The sequence below is a fragment of the Durio zibethinus genome, chromosome 8, assembly GCF_047325235.1.
Source record: "Durio zibethinus cultivar Kanyao isolate XHJ-2024 chromosome 8, ASM4732523v1, whole genome shotgun sequence".
NCBI classification, from domain to species: domain Eukaryota; kingdom Viridiplantae; phylum Streptophyta; class Magnoliopsida; order Malvales; family Malvaceae; genus Durio; species Durio zibethinus.
The window spans coordinates 28,838,213-28,853,021 of record NC_143169.1 but is presented as its reverse complement, the minus strand read 5'-3'; the positions used below and the strand labels follow the sequence as shown (position 1 = coordinate 28,853,021).

Genomic DNA, 14,809 nt, shown 5'->3' with positions numbered 1-14,809 from the left:
TGGGCCTATCATTATGTACATTTACGACAACATCCTTAGAGGAAAATCTAGGCCATGCATGCCTTTTGGCCATGTTGTCTGATGACTGGTTGCTTTGGTGACTCGTAGGCACCCATGGCCTTGACCGATTGGCATGCATACGTAAAAAAGGCTTGGTTATGCCAAGCTCAAGCCTATGCCTACAGTTGATGCTACCTTAAACCCTAAACCAAGCCTTGAATTAGGTAATGGCACTTTGGGTTAGTGCAAGCAGAAGCTACGGTTGCAGGCTTGGTCTAGCCTACTCTATCAGGTATTTGGCAATATCATGGTCTTTTTTCATCGATCACAAAAATGCCTAGGCCTAATCGAGCCCATGCATGCAGCTGATGCTGCCCAAGGCCCTAGGAACAAGTTTATGAATTGGCCAATGTCTTTTTTGGATGGTGACAATAGAGTTTGTGTGTACAGTCCTGGCCAGACTAAGCATTAGGGATGTATGCGATTGTTGCCTATTGGATGGCAGGGGCAGTCTCATGGGCATTGCTTGTGCTTTTCCCATGTCAAGCAATTATGCCATGGCCTCGTACATTGTTTCATCTGCTCGCTCATTGAATAATTGATTGGGTGGTTATAGACCAGCGTGCATGGATGCTACCACTTGTAGTAATAGGCATAAAAGTGGTGCTATGGTTGTGCATGTTGGCAAGCTTTGAGCTTTATGCATCAAATTGTTGACCCATCATCCATTTCAATCTACCCCTATGTGGTCATCATACCTTCGGGGTGCAATTAGGATTCTATGCCATATGCTGAAATCAATGGAAATCGAATATCTTGTCATCCCTCATCAATCTTATGTCATTAGGGGCTATGAGTCAGACCTTAACCATAACTCATGACCCAATTATGCCATTGTTGCCTATTGGATAGTAGGGGCAATCTCATGGACATTGCTTGTGTTTTTCCCATGCCAAGCAATTTTGGCATGGCCTCGTGCATTGTTTCATCTGCTTGCTCATCGAATAATCGATTGGGTGGGTTATAGACCAGTGTGTGTGGATGCTACCTTGTAGTAATAGGCATAAGAGTGGTGCTATGGTTGTGCATGTTGGCAAGCTCCAAGCTTGATGCATCAAACTATTGACCCATCATCCATTTCAATCTATCCTTACATGGTCATCATACCTTCGAAGTGCTATTAGGATCCTATGCCGCATACTAAATCAATGGAAACAGGATGTCTTGCCATCCCTCATCAATCATATGTCCTTAGAGGCTACGAGTCAAAACTCAATCATGCCTCGTGACCCAATTATGCCACCCAAACCGCCATGGCTATATTGATGCACTGGTGTTCGATAGTGCTCTTAGATGTGGAACATTTTATGGGCATGGGCTCTCGACCTTGCTCATTTAATGCTATGCATTTTATGTGTTTAACATGCAAGACATTTGTGCTCCATGTTGGCTCTCTTTGCTGCTTAATTGGTGCATTGAGGCCTATGTGGTGTTTGAACTAATTCATATTGTGAAACTGTGAATGGCTTATTAAATTAGTTATAGTTTATTTGATCGTATCTACTACTCAGATAACCATAGTAATACTAGAGCTAATATGTGCAGAAACCCCAACTTCTAAAAGGTATGCATTTATTAGATAAAAGGTCGACGCGAGCTTTGCCCATTATTTTGATGATTCATGATAACTTCATGGATTGCATGGCCTTTGTGCTGTGCTAGCAACACATCATTCAAATTTTTGCCTTATAAAGTTTCAATGCTAGGATTGTGGTCTATTATGGTGGTGATGGGTGATAGAGAGTTAGGTTTGATTCTGGAAAGGGAGCTTGAGAAATAGCTACCACATCCAAGGAAGGCAATAGGAGCAGAGATTACCCAATCTTGACATAGGGAGTTAGTGACAATAAATAATAATATTGAGCTTTATGAGTCTAGAAATTGGAATGAGTACAATCTAAATCCCTTAGTGAGGGCAAGTCTAGTGCCAGTAGCCATAGTAATTCTAGCTCCAATAGCACAAATTTAAGTTGTTGCAGTTAAAAAGCTCATAGTTAGAGCTAGGGTTAAGTCATCTGGTCTGCCTCACAATACGCATCGATTTACTTGTCCCTACCATTGGCAATGTGCCCTTGGCCTTAACTGCTAGGTCATTCCTCTGACACTGCTACTTTGAAGAAATCAGAGTGCTTAAAGCAGGCCCTTGCTTGTATGCATTAGCACGGGATAACATCATAGGATTTTAGTCCTATTGCATTGGCCTTCGAGATCAGAGTAATGATTAATAGAGATGATCAGGGGCATTTGTATTTCATAGTCCAAGGTGAAATTCTTAGATTTATAAGAGATGAACAACTACAAAAGCATTTACCATTGATATTTTTATTAATCAAGAATGAAAGTTGAGGGCTAAAACATGATCAGATACCATCCTAGTCTCTACCATAAATAATGCCGACTAGGGATCAATAGATGTTATTTTTAGGACTTTACTAGTACCTTATGAGAAATCAAAGTCTTTGGGTTTCAGAGGGAATATGGTCGTAGGGCTAAAACTTAAAAGAATTGATAGAAGGGCACCATTAGGAGTAGAGCCTATAGCTTAATTTCAGTCAACATAGGGAAACTAACCTGGTCTACACATAGTAAGGATTGACAAATTGAGAGCTTTTTATTGATTCTATGGGTGGTGGTGCATGGCCGTTCTTAGTTGGTGGAGTGATTTGTCTAGTTAATTCTGTTAATGAACAAGATCTTAACCTACTAACTAGCAACGCAGAGGTGATTCTTCATGGCTAGCTTCTTAGAGGGACTATGGCCATTTAGGCTAAGGAAGTTTGAGGGAATAACAGGTCTATGACACCCATAGATGTTCTAGGCTACTCATACACTACACTGATGTATTAAACAAGTCTATAGCCTTGGTTGACACACTCGGATAATCTTTGAAATTTCATCATGACGGGGATAGTTCATTGCAATTGTTAGTTTCAACAAGAAATTCCTAGTAAGCGTGAGTATTCAGCTCATGTTGACTACGTTCTTGCCTTTGTAGACACCACCTATTGCTCTTACTGATTGAATGGTCTGGTGAAGTGTTTGGATCATGGTGATATGGATGCTTCATTGCCAAAGATGTTGTAAGAAGTCTATTGAATCTTATCATTTAGAGGAAGGAGAAGTCATATCAAGGTTTTCATAGGTGAAACTATAAAAGGATCATTGTCGAAACCTATTCATCGAATGACCTGCAAACGCATTAATGAAACACCTAGGGATGAGGGTGCCTTTATGCCCTAAACCCCTTTTAGCCTCATGCATATGTAGCAGTTGATTCGTTTTGCCTTCTAAGTGGGCGACATGATTGGTATCATTGCCTATGGCTAAATAATGAACCCCTGACATGAATCACACCAAGGAACCCTAATGAAAAAGAGCATGTGTGCCATTGCCATCCCATTTGCGATGTTTGTGAGGGCGACACCATGACTCTTTCTATCATGAAAAACCAAAATGACTATTTGTAATAGATATATTGGTTCTTTCATCAATGAAGAATGTAGCAAAATGCGATACTTGGTGTGAATTACATAATCCCATAAATCATTGAATCTTTGAATGCAAGTTGCTTCCCATTCCATTAACCTAAGGGCATGTCTACCTGGGTGCCATGCATTGTTGCCCTTACACCCCTTACCCATTGGGCTTTTTGGTGAAGGCGTAGAAGATGGCCTCCCATGATCTCATCGATCATGGTTGGCCCAAAAGTGAGTCTTTGGCAATGATAGCACCAACCATCAGTGGTAAAGATCTTGATGTGCCTCATCTCCTATGACATGCACTCATTGTCTATCTAGACCCCATCAGGCCCCTTGCATCACTCAGTCAATGCTTACATCACCACCCTAGGTCAGGTGAGATTACCTATTGAGTTTAAGCATATCAATAAGTGGTGGAAAAAAAACTTACCAGGATTCCCCTAGTAATGGCAAGCAAACTAGAAAGAGCCTAGCTTGAGAATCAGGCACCCTTAGTATCCGAATTGTAGTCTAAAGAAGCATCTTTAGTGGTAGACGAGGCCTAAGTCCCCTGGAAAGAGGCACCAAAATAGGTAAGAGCCCTATTGTGCCTAGACCCTATCCCACAATGAGGTGTAGTCTGTAAGTCAGGTTGCTTGGGAATGCAACCCAAATTGAGCAGTAAATTTTATCCAACGCTAAATGCAGGTGAGTGACCAATAGCAAAAAAGTACCATAAAGGAAAGATGAAAAGGTCTTTGAAAAGAGATTTAAATAGTGCTTGAAATTGTTATGAAGGAAGTAAATGGGGGTTGGCTATGCACTTTGGTTAGACATGGAATGGCGAGAGTCGGTCTGTAGATCGACTCGAAGCATGGACCAATGTGGGTCATGGTGGTGACTTAAGCCTAGGCTTTTGATATGCCTATGAAGATGTCATTTTTGTAATTGTGGAATGCAACACAAGTCATCTCAGTGTGCCTTGGCACTCGCATGCTCCTGACATTGGCCCGTAGGCTCCCCATCCGGCCTATCTTGAAACATGAACCAAAGAGTCGGACATGTGTGCAAGTCAACAAGCTAGATAACCCATAAGGTGCAAGAAAGCTAATCGGTGAGATCCCTCATGAGTGCACCACTGACTGACCTTGATCTTTTGAGAAGGGCTCGAGTGTAAGCATGCCTATTGGCACTGAAAAGATGGTGAACTATGCTCGAGTAGGGTAAAGTTAGAGAAAAATCTAATAGAGGCCTTCAGTGATATTAACATGCAAATTATTCATCTGACTAAGGTTTAAGGGTGAAAGACTAATCAAACCATCTAGTAGCTAGTTCCCTCTGAAGTTTACCTCAAGATAGTAGGAGCCCTTAGCAAGTTCTATCGGGTAAAGCCAATTATTAGGGGCATCAAGGGTGCAATGCCTTCAACATACTCTCAAACTTTAAATAGGTAGGATGGTGCAACTACTTCATTGAGTCGTGCCACAGAATCGAGAGCTCTAAGTGGACCATTTTTGGTAAACAAAACTGGCAATAAGGGATGAACTAAAAGCTGAGTTATAGTGCCCAACTGCATGCTGACCTAGAACCCATAAAGGGTGTTGGTTGATTAAGATAGTTGGATAGGGTTCATGAAAGTTGAAATCCACTGAGTGTGTAACAACTTACTTATCGAATCAACTAGCCTAAAAAATGGATGGCATTTAAATGTGTGACCTATATGCAACTATCAGAGTAAAGGCAAACACCAGGCCCCAATGAGTAGAAGGGCATGATGGTCACTGCAAAGCCAGGGGCATGAGCCCTATGGAGTAACCTCGGTGCAAATCTTGGTGGTAGTAACAAATATTCAAATAAGAACATTAAATGTTAAAAAGGGGAAAGGTTCCATGTGAATTGCACTTGCACATGGGTTAGTCAATCCTAAGAGATGGGGGAAGCCTATCCGATAATACGTCCAATGTGAGCTTTAAAAGGGAATTGAGGTAAAATTCTTGAACCAGGATGCATAGGCTGACAGCAATATTAGGTAGTCTAAAGGTGTTGGAGAAAGCCTTGGGAAGAGTTATCTTTTTTATTTATAGCCAGCCCACCCTAGAAATGACTCAGCCAGAGGTAAGGTCTAGGAATCGAAAGAGCATCACAAGTCACATTATGTTTGGTGTACCCTCAGTGACCCTTGAAAATCTAGAAGACTAAGTGCTCTCCATGCCCAGTCATATTCATAATCGCATCACTCTCCAAAGAGAACAACCTCTAGTCAATGGAACAATATAGGCAAGGGAAGTCAGCAAAATGGATCCATAACCTCAAGAAATGGACTGGCTTTGAAGGCCAAGCATGGGGTCATAATCCCAAACTCATTGGCTATTAATGCACTACTCGAGCTGCTCTCATGGTAACAATGGGTCATTGTGTGTTGATCAAGGATGGACTTGGAAAGGCTTCCTTGAAGGCTTTTCCTAGGCAATGAATAGTCAACTTAGAATTGATACGGATAAGGGGAATCTAACTATTTAATTAAACAAAGCATTATAATGGTCCCTACAAATACTTATGTAATGTGATTTCTACCCAGTGCTCTAAATGTCAAAGTGAAGAACTCAACGAAGTGAGGGTAAATGACAGGACTAGCTATGACTCTCTTATGGTAGCCAAATGCCTCGTCATCTAATTAGTGAGCACATGAATGGATTAACACAATTCCCATTGTCCCTATCTACTATCTAATGAAACCACAATCAAAAGAATGAGCTTGGCAGAATCAACAAGGAAAGAAGACCCTATTCAGCTTAACTTTAGTCCAACATTTTGAAATGAATTGAGAGGTGTAGGATAAATGGGAACCCTAAGTCAAAATTGAAATACCATAACTTTTAACATTATTTTACTTATTCATGAATCAGAGGTAGGGCATAACCCCTTTTATTTGGCCTAAGGCCAACCTTGATCGATCGATTAGGGTAAAAGACATTGTCAGGTGGGGAGTTTGGCTAGGGTAACACATCTATTAAAAGATAATGCAGGTGTCCTAAGATGAGCTCAACGAGAATAGAAATCTTATATGGAACAAAAGGATAAAAGCTTATTTGATTTTGATTTCCAGTAGGAATAAACTATGAAAGTATGGCTTGTTAATCCTGTAGACCTTCAGAATTTGAAGCTAGAGGTGTCAAAAAAGTTATCAGAAGGATAATTGGCTTATGATAGACAAGTGTTCATAGTGATGTTGCTTTTTGATCCTTCAATGTTGGCTCTTCCTATCATTGTGAAGCAAAATTCACCAAGTGTTGGATTGTTCACCCACCAATAAGGAATGTGACCTAGGTTTACACCATCATGAGATAGGTTAGTTTTACCATACTAATGGTAGCATCACAAAAATAATTCAACCTAATACGAGAGGAATCGTTGATTCGTGTATTTGGTTATCCCACTTGGTTGAAATGCTAGTGGCATGAAGCTACCATGCATTTGATTATGATTGAATGCCTCTACATTAGAATCTAGGTTAGAAAGGACACATGCATCTGTTGCCCAACTATCGACCAATAGTAAAGGCCTATGCCTTGAAGGGCACATGTCATAGGTGCACCTATGACATAGCAAACAAGCCATATGGGCCTCCTTGGAGCTTAATGCCCATCGAATGGTGGGAAAAATCCTTTGTAGATGACTTAAATACAAGATAGGGTGTTGTAAGTGGCATAGTGGCCTTGTTGCCATGATCCACTAAGATTCAACCTTTTTGTTGCTTTGATTCACCCCTCCCCCCACCATAGCCACTGAAGTCCTCTGACTTTATTTTTTTTTTCACCACACCTCATTAGGTTTTAGGATGAATGATGTTCTCTATTGTAATTGATTTAGTTGGGTGATGATGTCCCTTCTTTAAGCATACAAGTAAACAATAATTGAATGCTCTTGGTATTTATTACAGTGATGGGCTCACTTTTGGTGCAGGCACTTATCTTGAACTTCATTGGCACATGTTGGCCCTAATGCAAGTTGTTGCCTTGAGACCATCAATAGCATTTAGCTCTTGGTTGGTGCAGGCAATCGCATCCAACACCATCTACAACTGCTAGGCCCTAGGTGTGAGATGTTACCTTTGACACCAAAGCTAGATGTTGGCACTTGCCTTAACCATCATCGATATAAGTGGGCCTTTGTTGTGGGTTGTTGCCTTAAACACCTCTTTGGTAAATGCTGACACTTGGTGTAGCATGTGTACCATGAACCTCCCACCCAAGGCACTTGTCTGCCCCTCGATTACCATTGACACTAAATGATGCTTGGTGTATGGGTTATAAGCTCCAATATCAAGCTAAACTCTATGCAGATTGACACCATCTACCTAAGTCAGCCTACAAAACTCAAGTACTCAGCATAATTCTAGCTTTTCAAAGATTGTGTTGCTATGTTAGGCCTTCTAGAAGCCCTCAAATATGATCCTCCTAGGACTATGTTCAAGTGGATGCATACCTAGGTATGACCATGCACCCCCACCTAGGCCTGACCATGCACTCACACCTCGGTCATCAATGCCCACACCTGGTTCTGACTATGTGCCTATGCATCACTCATCAATGCCCGCACTTGGGCATGGCTTAATTTTGCCAAATTTGAACACTGTGTATAAGCCTTTGGAGTCTTGATCACTGCTCATATCACTATTTTATGCTAGTTCCTTGGTCTTAGTGCATTCGTCAACCATCAACAGCAAATGTTGCTCTTTTATGTAGGTAGTTCACTTAAACATAATTGCAACATGCTGGGCTATGCACTATGCAAGGTTATCCTGTGCCCAAGCCATGCACCATGCGCACAACTACCGGGTAGTAGGTAGGGTCAAGCATATCTTCAAATTTCTACTATCCTAATGATATTTTTATGGCTCGTAAATTTATATAGGCACTCACCAATACCCACACTAAGGCTAAGCTCAATTTTGCCAAACATGAACACCATGCCCAAGCCTCCAAAGTCTTGATCACTACCCATACCACTGTTTTGGGTTGGTTCCCTATGACTTGTGCCTCCTACAGGCCTCAAGGCTTGGTCCTTTTAATTGTCGAAACCTATCTCGTTAGAGCTAGAACTGTTCCATGACTTAGAAAAAATCCTTAGGCCTAGACCAGCTTACAGACTGTGACACATGCACCTGCCTCAACCACCATTGGGACATGTTAGCCATTGGTCTCGGCATATGTTTTGACCACCACTAGCACATGTTGGGTTATGCACCACGCGAGACTATCCTAAACCCAAGCCATGCACCTTTCATACCATGATCAAGCAGTTGGTGGGTTCAAGCACATCTTTATATTTCTACCATGCCAATGCCATTTTTATGGCTTGTAAATTCATATAAGCACTCATTAGCAACCACACTTAGGCCTAGCTCAATTTTGCCATACATGAACATTATGCCTAAGCCTCTAAAGTCTTGAACAATACCCATACCATTATTCTGTGCTAGTTCCTTATGACTTAGGCCTCATTAAGCCTTAAGGCCTGGTCCCCATGGCTATTAGACCCCATCCCATAAGAATAGGGACTGTTCCTCTACTCAAAAAGAACCCTTGGACCTAGACTACCTTGCAGACCATGACACATGCACATGCCTCAACTAGCATCAACATCAAATGACCCTTGATGCATGTGTCATAGATCACGTAAAAGTTTAAGACCAAGAGGGTCATGTGATGAGACTTCTTTATGATGATATGGGCAATGAACTAGGAAGGATTGAAATAGAGGTTGTAAAGGCACTTACTTTACCCAAGTGTGTGGGTCAAGCCAAAGCTAGAGTGTATGACTGCACTCAAGGTAAGTTGCACAATGATAAGGATGAAGGCTACTCATTGGAAGTTTCTAGAAAACCCTAAGATGTGGCACAAGCAGTCAGGCACAAAAAGGCCTAGAACCACCTAGAGATAGGCTAGGCTTATGTGTATGGAATCTTTTAGATCAACTTGGAGATAGGTCAAATGGGCGGGCATGAAAGGGCTAGAGAAGCTTGGAGGCAAGCGAGGTGTAAGGGCACTAAAGGTTTCAGAAGGATTAGGCACACGCACAATGATGAGCAGTATAGAGCCTAGATGAGGAAGCCTTTAGAAAGCTCTAGTTGCAGGTAGAGTGGCACCAAATAGAGAAGGCTCTAAAACTAGCTAGGTAGGAGCACTCAAGGAAAGTGATTGAACTTTTTCAAACCAAGGGGCTCAACAAGGAAACTGAAACTAACAGACCTCTAGAAAGGCCTTAGTCAACCTTATTAAAGCCTGGGCACTCTATAACTATCTAGAAGGCCTTTAATGGACATACACTTGGATTCATTCTAACCATAAATGCTAAGGTGGCTTAAGTATAAATAGGTGAGCTCCCCCTAATTTATTCATAAGCCATAATCAAGTAACAATAAGAGAAGCAAGAGTATAAAGCATTAGGGACTTAGGCCTTGAGAGCCTTTGTAGAGAACACATAAGGACTATGTTCTAAGAGTAAATGTACATACCCCATCAAGTAAATAAATTACTCTTGCCTTAACCATTTCCTTCCTAGCTTTCTCTTAAACTCCTAAGAGGTTTGTCAAGTTTCAGCATAAGTGCATAGCACAAAGAGTCAGTTAAGGGCTAACTTAGGCATACGGATGATAGTTTCCTACCTAAGGCCACACAATAGCTAGGCATGTAGATGGTAGTTTCTTGGGCTATGTACCATACAAACCAAGATCAGATAGTAGGTAGGTTCATGCACATATTTATATTTTTGCCATGCCAATGCCATTTTTATGGCTTGTAAATTCATATAATGGTCTCCGAAGCCTTCATAGGAAGTTTCATGGCAAAATGAACCATTTTCTATTTTTCATGATTTTTAAAATTATTTACGATTTAGGATTTTTTGAAATTATTTTAAGAGTTTTGGCCCAAATTTTGGTATACATGATCTTTGTATTTTTGTTGGCATCTACAAAAAAATTTAGCCAAAAAATCAAAATATGGAAGATTTTGTGACCATTTGAAAAAAACATCCCCATTTCAGACATTTGAATTGTTATTAGATGTGAACTTGTAAAAGCTCTTATGCTTATTAAGGGGGGAGAGTTGTCAAGGTTCCTTGGGGGATAAGAGGCCAATATAAGGGTTGCGGACAGCACCCATCACACATCATGCACTCACCTTCTAGCCCACCACCCGTAATTATTAGAACCCCCAATGCCACCGATCAAGTTTTTTGATCATGCTTTAGTGATGGTGTTATAGACAAAAGAATGTAGTGCCATCACATGGCTAAGCCTAACATGTGCATCATGGCCTAAAATCAAACTTTGGCTAAGGCCTCAACCATCAATAACACATGCTACTGCATGGTGTGGGCACATGCCTTAACCATCACCAGCACAAGTTGGCCATTGCTACGGGCACTTACCTTGATCACCATTAGCATAAGCTGGCCCTTGGTATGGGCACTTGCCTTGATCACCATTGACACATGCTAGCCCTTAGTATAGGTACATGCATCGATCTGGCCCTTGGTGCAGTCACATTCCTCGATTAGCATTGGCACAATTTGAATTTGGTACAAACATATACCTCGATCAGCATCAGCACAGGATGGCCCTTGGTACAAGCAGTTACCTCGAACACTATCGGCACATATTAGGCCTTGGTACAAACACATGCCTCGACCACTATTGGCACCTATGGACCCTTAGTGCAGGATATGCCTATTTGAAAAAGTGTCTCTATTTTAGACACTTTAATGTCTACTATTAAAATATTTGTAAAATCTCTCATGCTTTTTAGAGGTTGATTGTTTAGGCCCCCCTCTCCTCCCCATGAAGGGAAAAGGTGTGTGTGATGAGATTGTCATTACATACATCCACGGTAACATCCTTAGAGTAAAATCCAAGCCATGCATGCCTTCTAGCTATGTTGTTAGGTAACCGATTGCTTCAGTGACCTGTAACTGTCCATCATCCTAATCGATTGGCATGCATGAGAAATAGGCTTAGCTCTGCCAAGTTCATACCTATGCCTATAGCTGATGTTGCCCTAGACCCTAGACTAAGCCCCTAAATTGGGTAATGGCTTTTTAAGGTGGTGCAAGCAAAAGCAGTGGTTGCAAGCTTGGTCTAGCCAAGTCTTTTGGGTATTTGGCAACCTCGTGGTCCCTTCTTATTAACCATAAAAATGCCTTAGCATAGCCAAGCTAATACATGTCTCATGGGTAGGGGGCTAAAGTTTAGCACCCGTGCAACTTTAGGTTGGAAACTACCTTCCATCTACCTAAGTTTGCCTTTTTTTCCAACTTTATGCTGAACGTTTGTGCTATCACTCCATTGGCTCTCTAATAGCTTGAGATAAAGCTAGGAAGGAGAGATAAAGCTAGGAATTACTCATTGTCCTTACAATGACTCCTACGTATATCCTTAAATCTCTATGTATGGCTAAGTTTAAAACTTGGTTCTTTTAACTTCTTTCTTATTGTTGCTAACTTCTTACAAATGAGAAGAAAGACCCTTATTTATACTTAAGTCTCTTTAGCACTTATGGCCTTTATTGATCCAAGTGTGTGGCCATCATATGCCTTTAGTCCATTGTATAGTCCTTAGACACTTCCTAGGTTGGCTAAGGCCTTTGCAAAATCTAGCTAGTTATAGGCTCCCTGTTGAGCCTCATGTTTGGAAATGTCTAAGCACACTAGTTGAGTGCCCATGCCTAGCAGGTTCTAGAACATTTCCCATTTAATCACTATTTTACTTAGAGCTAGGGCCTTCCAAAGCTTCTTCATCTGGGCACTAAAGTACCTATTGCTATTCCTACACATGGCCCTTCTAGAACCTTTAATGGCTACGTACGTGGCCTACCTCTAGCCTTCTCTAGCCTTTTCTGCACTTCTGTGCCTAGTCTATCTTTAGGCTAATCTAAAGCCTTTTGTGCCACCTTCTCATGCCATTCTTCTGAGGCATTCCAAATCTTTCTAATGAGTAATCCCCATTCTCGGTACTAGGTTGCTCACCTCACCATACTTTTGCACCTTAGCCTAGGCCCTAGCTTGCTCATTGAGCCTAGTATGTGCCCTTAAGACCTTGGTCTCAATCTTTCTAGGTCTTTCACCTACACCAACTTGAAAAAGCTAAGTCTATCAACTAACTTGGCTTAGGACTTTGTGTGCAGACCATGACATTCTCTCGCACTTATCAGATTGATGTCCCATTCTCGTCTTGATGGTCTTTGGCACACAATGGTTCTTGGTACATGATGGTTCTTAGTACAACATCATAGTCATCCTTTATTCTGGTCATAATCCCAATATGGTTCCTATGAAACCAATGCTTGTCAAATTAAGTAGTGCCTTAGTTGGTGACATGTCATTACCCTTTCTTCATGCTTAATTGGCCCTTTGAGGCATGCAGAACTTGCATCACATAGGCTTTTGTGGTCCTACCTTGTTGAAACATGCAGTGCCTCTATGCCTAATGCCATTACCCTCTTCTTTACACCATGTGGTCTTTACCCTCTTCTCGCACTTAATGGGCCATTTTAGGTGTACAGTGCACAAGTGTAGGGTGTCCATGCTCATGTCTAGGCCATTACCCTTTCTTCAACAAACCATCCATCTTCAGGGTTAGTGTCACCTATGCCTCCACCTTAATAAGGCAACATCAGTAAGATACATCAAAATGGTGCTTACCTTAGTAGCATCGTCCTGTATACTCATGGCCTAGAAGTACTACTCCATCCTCCATAGATAATTGTCTACTTTCTTGGCTATCTTAGTCCCCTTGAACTCCTTGGGCTTAGGAATCTCCACACAGGTATTAGACACTCTAATAATCATGCCATTCCCAATGGCTATCTTGCAAGTAGCAAACTCCCCTTTAGGCTCCTCCATCTCCTTGTGCATGGTCTCCACCTGGGCCTCCAAGGCTTCATTCTTCTAGGTGTTCATGTCAATGGCCTCATTCAGAACCGCTTACAACTCGTTTTTGAACTTTTCCTCCATAGAGTCCAATGCCTCGATGTGAGTCTCAACCTTGTCAAGCTTCTCCTTCACATCGCCCACTGTCACCTCCACCTTAGACAGCCTCCTATCCATGGTAGACTAGATGTCCTTCGAACTAGCTTTCTTCCCTCTTCCACAGCCTTACTCCCAGGCCTCTGGTTGTTGGCTAGCAACATTACTTTGGGATGCCATTTTTGCAAATGCCTTGAGTGTGATCTAAACATCACCGAATAGAACCTACATAGAACCTACTCTGATACCAACTATCATAGGCTTGGACCTTTAAACCAAAATCCATATAGCCTTAAACTAGGAATGAGCTCCTTATGTCTGAGTCAGCCTATGAACCAAGCATGCGGGCACTAAACCAAACAGAAAGGCAGAATATGCAAGTTTGAGAAAATAAGAGAATGTTGGAATATGTTGTATATTACTGTAGACAAAATGTGTCTGATGATGTACAACTAAGGGTAGGGTGACCCTCTATTTATAGTTGAGGCCCTAGTACTAATTATGGCTGCTTCTTAAAATCAAAAGATTATATGATTCCAAGAATTAAGGGATTTACACATTAATACACAGATAAAATCCTGATTCTAAGGACCCCTCCTTGATTCTTAGGGTTGACTAGATCCTCCCACTGAATGCTACTGATCCTGGATGCCTCTAGAAGATTCTGGATCTACCAATCTCCCCTGGGTCCACCTAGGTGCAGTGAGGGCATGTTGCAAGCTTGGTCCTGGCTGGGCAGTCTGGACATTTCTCTCATGCTTATTGCGCCAACCCTTGCAACTGTCCCTAGTGCTTTAGCCTATTAATATTTAAACAATTAATAAGTAAAAGATTTTAAAAATAGATCTATTTATCGAATAAGTTTAAACAGTTATGATTATTTAATAATTATTTATTTTAAATCGTTATGACTTTATTTTTCTCATATAACAATTGTTTTTGTTCATACAAGCTTATTCATATTAAAATAATATTAATTTATTAATATTTCAACAATTAATAAGAAAAAAATTTTAAATAAATATGTTTACCAAACAAGTTCAAATAGTCACAACTATTTGAGTAATTATTTATTTCAAATCGTTACGACCTTTTGTTTTGCCATAAAACAATTGTATCAATTCATATAAACTTATTCAAAATAAAATAATACTAATTTATTAATATTCCCAAAATTAATTAGTAAGAGATTTAAAAAATGAATCTATTTACCGTACAAGTTCAAATAGTTATAACTAATTGAACAATTATCTATTTCAAATCAT

The 14,809-nt window shown here is 40.8% G+C and overlaps 3 pseudogenes; all 3 read left to right on the top strand.

Annotated features, from left to right (window-relative positions):
* The first annotated feature begins 1,429 nt into the window (after positions 1–1,429).
* Positions 1,430–3,225, top strand: LOC149517856 (18S ribosomal RNA; annotated as a pseudogene).
* A 290-nt stretch (positions 3,226–3,515) lies between these two features.
* On the top strand, positions 3,516–3,671 carry LOC149517855 (5.8S ribosomal RNA; annotated as a pseudogene).
* A 229-nt stretch (positions 3,672–3,900) lies between these two features.
* On the top strand, positions 3,901–7,278 carry LOC149517854 (25S ribosomal RNA; annotated as a pseudogene).
* Positions 7,279–14,809: the final 7,531 nt, after the last annotated feature.